Source organism: Hyposmocoma kahamanoa, unplaced genomic scaffold (genome assembly GCF_003589595.1).
Source record: "Hyposmocoma kahamanoa isolate Upper Pololo Valley unplaced genomic scaffold, ASM358959v1 62, whole genome shotgun sequence".
NCBI classification, from domain to species: Eukaryota; Metazoa; Arthropoda; class Insecta; order Lepidoptera; family Cosmopterigidae; genus Hyposmocoma; species Hyposmocoma kahamanoa.
Window position 1 is genome coordinate 12,175,407 of NW_020653850.1, and position 7,942 is coordinate 12,183,348.

Below are 7,942 nucleotides of genomic sequence, written 5' to 3' on the forward strand. Positions count from 1 at the left end.
CTGCAGCGGCTGGATGCGGGCGGTACAGGACTAGTGTGCCTGGAGGAGGCTTATGTTTAGCAGTAGATGCGTGTAAGTTGATGATGAAATAGTTGGAGAAAGTACAAGATATTATATATGTCGTCATGATATCAAGTCGTTCGCTTGGCGGTAAGCGACACGCCTACCCATAATAGTCATGATGCCAATTAGAACTTAAGACCATCACATCTTTGGATCTGAGTGCCACTGCCACTGCATCTGTCGCTCCGAGACATAAGTCGATAATCCCATGTGCAAAACTGGAACTTATTTTATCAATTCGTTAAGGCGGAGGTAAAATAATACCGTCAGTTGATTGCAATTAATGCGTTTATCCACTTTTCAGAATAATTAGTTCCAAAGTACAAAAGATGGATCAGGTTAAAATGAATTTTAAAAGTCACGCGGCAAGTTCAGTGTGAACTGCCGCGCTCGGAAGTTCACTTTTCAAGTATCTCACACAAAAAGCCAGACACAGAAAGACCATCAACTTCACTCTTTATGTTCATAAAGCAACCCTGCCATCGACCATCACGTCATAGGACCACGTCAGACGACAATTAAACTGAACAGATTCAAACTACACCAGCGCCATCCTCTCGGCGACCTTACCCAGTTTGAGCTATCAAATTGACGTGACATTTGTAAACAAAGAAACTACTCTAGTTAATGCGATTCGTAGATAGCTTAGTAATTCGTTTCTCTAATAATTAGAAAGCGTATGCGTGTTACACATACCAACCCTAAGTAAAAAGCTGAATGCATTGGGATATTTCAACATCGATTCCAGCACCAGCACAGCAGCGATCAGGCGCCGCATCAGCAATACTGAAACTCGTGTAACCTAGTTTATAAAATGCATTATTAATTATATTTTATTTTTTGGCATTGTGATTCTAACATCGAACGCAAACACTTGTAATTTAGCTTAGGAATTTCAATGAAATTGTAGTTTTTTAAAATCTTTTTGGTTTTTTAAGTCCTCCGGCCGCAGCCTTCGTAATTGGCGCAGTCGGTAGGATACTTGAATAGATTAACGTAGGACATTTCTAACATCGATTTGTACCACCACATCGATGCCGCCGCAAGCGATCGCGTCGCCTTTCGAGTATCCTGAAAAGGACCTGAGGTCAGCGGCTGGGAGAACGAAGAATCCAGACATTGATTCGCAGAGAATCAGAATGATATATATGTAAGTCAAACAAGTGCATTGAATGATCCTGTGTTGCTTGTTCTTTTTAATCTTTAATGTCCTCAGTTTCCTTTTAATGTAAATTTAATCCTTTCAAACTTTCTACATCGAGTAGGAATTCACGAAGGCAGGCACTAGATAATTTAAGGAATATAGAAATAGTTTTAGAAGGAATTGAAATGGAAAATCCTCCACCAGGAGATCCTGAAACAATTTTCAAAATATTAAGACCTGTACCAGATTTTGATGGGAACCCGAATGTTCTCACACGATTTATTATTCTCTGTGATCAGATTTGTGCAGCTTATCTCAGAAATCCACCGGGCAATGAGCTATCTAATCTTTGCTTAATTATCGGCATATTGAAAAAAATTACTGGATCAGCCGCACGAACAATAAATTGAAATGGCGTTCCAGACAGCTGGCTTGGCATAAGAAACTCTTTAATAAATAACTTTTCGGATCACAGAGACGAAACAGTCCTTTACAATGACCTGTCTGTTGCCACGCAAGGGAATAAACTTTGCAATTTGTGCAAGAAGAGACGAACATTATGTACATGCAACAGAGAATCGACAATACGTCAGAATGGAAATTCAACTCAAATAAAAATATTCAATCAGCACCCCTGTTCATGCCGCAGTACAAAAACCGTTCGCTCTACCTGCACCAATGCCTATGACTATGAATGTACCTTTTCAGCGTCCACCACTTCTTCAATAACCCCGGAAACCAAATACTTCAAATTTTCAAATCTCTTCTTCTCTTCAAGGTGGGATCTCGCACTCAACAGATGTTCTGCGCCCTGCCACCAAACTATAACCCTCAAAGCGCTGTTTTTAAAATACCACCTAAAAATCAACCCTTTAGTTCAGGCTCTAAGCCTATGAGTGGCGTAAGTAATTTTTAATCAAGACAATCAATGCCTAATAGTTTCTATAATGGTCATAATTGGATGAAATCAGGCAACCCACCACCCAGTTATTATCTTCAAATCCCGTGAATTAAATTTGAATGAGTGTTCTGGTTATAATAACTATAATTACTATCCTGAATTTTGCTCTGACCCTGAAACTTACTATTATTATCCCGAGAATTCCGATTATAATGACTACAATGTTACGACTTACGACAGTGACTACCAAGCGCATAATTTGACTGAATCCATAGACGACAACTACTATGAACTTAATCAAACTTATCCCTCTATTTGCAATAACCCCGCGCAGGATTTTTCACTAGTACACTCTACAAAAAAGCCAAAATAGAAGTTAATCTTCAAACGCAAAGACACCTTCCATTTAAGAAGAAGCTTCTTATTGATACTGGAGCAAACCAGTCTTTCATCAACTCCGATGTAGTTCAAAATCATTACCCTCATATACACCCTTATGTAGACCCGTTCAAAGTTACCAATGTACACGCCACCACGCGAGAAAACTACTCTATTAATATACCTTGTTTGATATTAAATTATTTATGTATAAATTTCATAACTATTTCGATGGTTTGATCCGGTTGGATTTATTAGAGAAATGGGAAGCAAAAATAGATCTTAAGAATAAGGTCCTTATTACTTCCAAAACGACTAATATTATACAAATGTAATACTCGCGCAATGTTAACTTTTATGAAGAATTAATCCCAGCAAATACTGCAAAACTAGTTCCAATTCCAATTAACCTACACGAAGGAGATGCATTTATTTCCGAGCAAACAATTTCAAATTGTGTAATAGGTGAATGTTTAACTTCTGTAAATATGAACCGTGGTTTAGTAGCGATTTCGAATCCGTCGCCTCACGACATTATATTTTCCATGGACCGACCCGTCACGGCCGAAATATATAATAACGAGTGCACGCGCACCGGACAACCATACTTGCGAGCCGATGATGTTCTATCGCGCTTACGTACCGTACACCTTAATGCGGAAGAGCGGGCAAATCTAGAGAATTTATGTGCACGGTATGCTGATGTATTTTATATTGAAGGAGAAGCCCTTAGTTTTACGAACAAAATTAAACACCATATTCGAACTGTTGATGAAATCCCTATTTACATTAAAAGTTACAGACACCCGTTTATTCATAGAGAGGAAGTTAAGCAGAAAATAACAAAAATGCTGGAACATGGTATTATTCGTCTTTCGGAATCTGCACGGAGTTCACCCATCTGGATTGTACCTAAGAAAGCTGACGCCTCTGGCAAAGTCAAGTGGCGCCTTGTAGAAGATTTTAGAAAAGTAAATGAAAAAACTATAGATGATAAATACCCTATCCCAAACATAGCATATGTATTAGACAAACTTGGCAACTGCCAATATTTCACTACGCTAGACCTGGCCAGTGGTTTTTACCAGGTGGAAATGAATCCTGAAGACGTTCCCAAGATCGTTTTCAACGTTAAACATGGGCACTTTGAGTTCCTTAGAATGCCCATGGGTTTAAAAATATTCACCATCTACATTTCAACGCGTCATGGATAATGTGCTTAGAGTTCTACAAAATAAAGTTTGTCTATTACATTTTGACGATATTATCGTGTTTAGTATCTCGCTACAGGAATATATGGTCAACCTGGAAAAAGATTTTACTAGACTCCGAGAATCCAATTTTAAAATTCAAATGGACAAGTCCGAATTTTTAATATTGGAGACTGCGTATCTTGGCCATGTGATCGGCAGAGACGGTATTAAAACGAACCCCGACAAAGTAGCAGCCATAATGAAGTACCCTATTCCTAAAAGCTCTACGGAAATTAAGCAATTCCTAGGCCTTGTAGGATACTATAGAAAATTTATCCCCGATTTTGCTAATCTCATTAGACCATTAACTCGATGTTTTAAAAAAGAAAAGAAAGTTACATTAGATAATGAATACATTAAGTATTTTGAGAATTGGAAAACTCTATTGACTAACGACCCGATATTACAGTTTCCAGATTTCCATAGGAAATTCCTTAAAACGACAGACGCTTCTAATGTGGCCATAGGAGCCATACTCTTACAAGGACCCGTAGGATCAGATAAGCCTGTGTACTATGCCTCCAGAACTCTGAATGACAGTGAATGCAACTACAGTACCATAGAGAAAGAGTTGTTAGCAATTGTATGGGCCACTAAATATTTCCGACCTTACCTATTTGGTCGCAAATTTAAGGTACTCACAGACCACAAACCCCTACAATGAGTAATGAATCTAAAGGAGCCTAACTCCAGATTAACTCTTAGATTAAAACTATATATAGATTAAAACTTAGTGAGTATGACTTTACAGTCATTTATAAAAAAAGGCAAAAACAATACAAACGACGCCCTCTCCTGAGTTGAAATACATAATGAGGAAATAAGCTCTATCGTAGCCAACCCCTCAAAAAACCACCATGCATTGCTAATAACTTAAGTACAGAAATAGTTCATACTAGCCTAGAGCACCAAATCCTTGAAAATCCTGTTACGGATGAGCGCTTAAATAAATTCCATAGACAAATTGTTATGACTATTGTAAGTGACTTAAAACGCAGATCAACTGTGACAAATCCATTCGAGACCCACACGCGGACTTCCGTATAGATTTCTGAAAATAACTTGCGAGATGATATAGTGAAAACCATCAAAGAGTACGTAAACCCTAAAGTAAAGACTGCCTTCTTGATAATTCCACCTCTCGGAATGTATGACATCATACCAATAATTCAAAATCACTTTAAAAGTTCAGCTATGAATCTTGTATTAGCAAAAACCGAAGTCGAAAACGTAAAGGAATATTTACGATAGCAGGACATTATTAAGTACTACCATGATGGAAAAACCAATCACCGTGGTATAAATGTTTCCTAAGTCTTTCTAAAAGATATTTTTAGCCTAAGATGAGGGGACAGATTACTAAATTGATAAGCGAATGCACCATGTGTGGTCAGGTCAAATATGACCGAACCCCTATCAAACAATGGTTCAATATTGTACCTCCTGCAACGAAACCATTTGAAATAGTCCATCTAGACCTATTTACCGCACAAAATGAAAAATATTTAACTATAATAGACGTTTTTTCAAAGTACGCTCAAGTCTACTATCTCCGTGACGGTACAGTTCTTAGCATCATTCAAAGCTTATTGCATTTTTGTATTCACCATGGTCTTCCATTAACGTTAGTGACTGACAATGGAACGGAATTCACAAACCAATTATTTACCGAATTTACCCAGCTACATAAAATACAACATCATAGAACTTTACCTCATTCACCCAATGACAATGGCAATATCGAAAGATTCCATTCCACTATAATAGAACATCTACGTTTATTAAAATTACAGCAAAAAATGAGCCTATAATAAACCTTATGTCATATGCCATTTTAGCTTATAACAGTTTAGTACATAGTTTTACAAAATACCGACCGTACGACATAATTAACGGACATCTCGAACCACGAGACCCTACTGACATTGACTTGACCAAACACCTACTGCAACAATATTTACAAAACCACAGAGACCAAATGAAAACCGTTTATCAAATAATAAATGAATCATCGCTAGCTGACCGTACCACCCTAATTGAAAATCGTAATAAAGACCGCGGGTCTGAGGTTGAATATGAACCCCAACAGCAGGTGTTCATTAACAACCCTTTTGCTAGCCGCCAAAAGTTCGCACCCCGCTACACTCTAGATACAGTCCTAGCAGACTTACCTATTCACATTTACACGACCAAAAAACGCGGCCCTGTAGCTAAATCTCGATTAAAGAGAGTACCTAAATCGGCTAAATTGTTACAGAATCGTTCTAACCCTGGTCGCCCTATCGCCAATGACGGCACAAGAGATAAGACTTGAAAGTCTGGACGACAGACCTGGACTACTCCCTATTAGACTGGGACCGACTAGACTTGTAACACACTACCATATATTTTTACAATACATCCAACTTGACAATATTGAGGATAAAATAACGACCCTACAAAACGACCTTACAGACTTTAAAACTAGACTACCGAATGATACTTGTATGAATTACAGATTGAATATCTTTCCCATAAACTTAAAAAAATCATAAATCATAAGTAGTTTAGAACCTAAACGCAACAGGAGAGGTCTTGTAGATGGCTTAGGTTTAACATTCAAATTTCCAATAGTAGATAATGATAGGTATGAGTTGTATAGATTGTCCATCCTTCCCAATAAGTTAAACCAATCAATTATTCCTCCATATCATTTAATAGCAACCAGCAGGAAAGCATTCATGTACATAGAGACAGAATATCCGAAGCCCACTAACTGGTTTATCTGCGAAGAGAAGATGAACAACCAAGTCCGAACGCAAGCTGACTGTATCCAGAACATATTAACTAATCAATCTGTAGATACAACCTGCAAGACGACTACAATCAGCCTATTGAAGGAAGCCGTAGAGAAACTGGACGAAATACTATACGTCTCTCTCCTTTCCGCGACTCACCAATGTACGTACCATATGTGGACGTGAAGATTTCAACATCATAAGAGGCAGCTTCCTAGCTACTGTTCCTGTGAATTGTCTATTACGTACAGATGAATTCACTACCAAAAACATCAATGCCCAAGTCGAAGGCCAACCAATGAAGATAATGAAAATTTCCATGGATTCTGCGACACAGAATTCACAACCTCACGGCAAACTGAACTCTATTAATCTCAAAGGACTTCATAAGATACAAGAAAAAATCATGTTGCACCCTACTGTACATTTGATGCTACCTTCCGATACAATTTACCACACTATGATACCATTCTATGGAGTGTTATTAAGCGCACTTGCACTGGCCGTTCTCATACTTGTACGACGTTGTTACCTAAGAAGGTACACAGAAAGGCCCGAGATAAAAAAGGAGGAGTCTGAACCGAACTATGCAGTTCCTGGAAAATCGGAAACATGTAAAAGTACTCCAGCCACTTTTGCTCTCAAGATTCTCAAATAGTTGCCGTTCTTAGGGTGAAGTGTTACATACACCAACCCTAAGTAAAAAGCTGAGATTGCATTAGGATATTTCAACATCAATTCCAGCGCGCAGCGATCAGGCTCCGCATTAGCAATATCGATACCAATATATACATATATATATATACACCAATATCAATACACCCGTGTAACCTAGTTTATAAAATGCATTATTAATTATATTTTATTTTTTGGTATTGTGATTTCAACATCGAACACAAACACTTGTAATTTAGCTTAGGAATAATTTCAATTGAATTCTAGTTTTTTATAATCTTTTTGGTTTTTTTAAGCCTTCGTAATTTGCGTGATAATATTAGCTAAGATTTATCTTTTTGTAAAGCACATATATTATTATTATTACAGGTGTATGCTGTCTCACTGCTAGGCAAAAGCCTACCTCCAGGTCCTCTTCACAACTCCCTGTTTTGCGATACGCCAAAAGCTCATTACGTAAACAATAAATCGAGTTCTGTTACATTACGTTTAAAGTGATAACTGCCTCCGATATTTATATATCGGAAACCATTGAACAATGTATGAAAGTATACATATGGGTAACTTTTGAGACTTCAATTTAAATTATAAGACAGTGGTGGACATCGGAGCATATAATTATCTACGTAACACTCACATGGGAACACTACACAAACTATCACTTTTTTTGCTCTTTATGCATCGCAACTGGAATACTTTTGCAACGGGTTTTTCTTCTGAGAATAATCCGTACCGAGTCACGACCAAATTT

The 7,942-nt window shown here is 37.7% G+C and overlaps 1 pseudogene; it reads left to right on the forward strand.

The window, feature by feature from the left end:
- Window positions 1-1,097: 1,097 nt before the first annotated feature.
- LOC113229777 lies at window positions 1,098-7,174 on the forward strand (annotated as a pseudogene).
- Window positions 7,175-7,942: the final 768 nt, after the last annotated feature.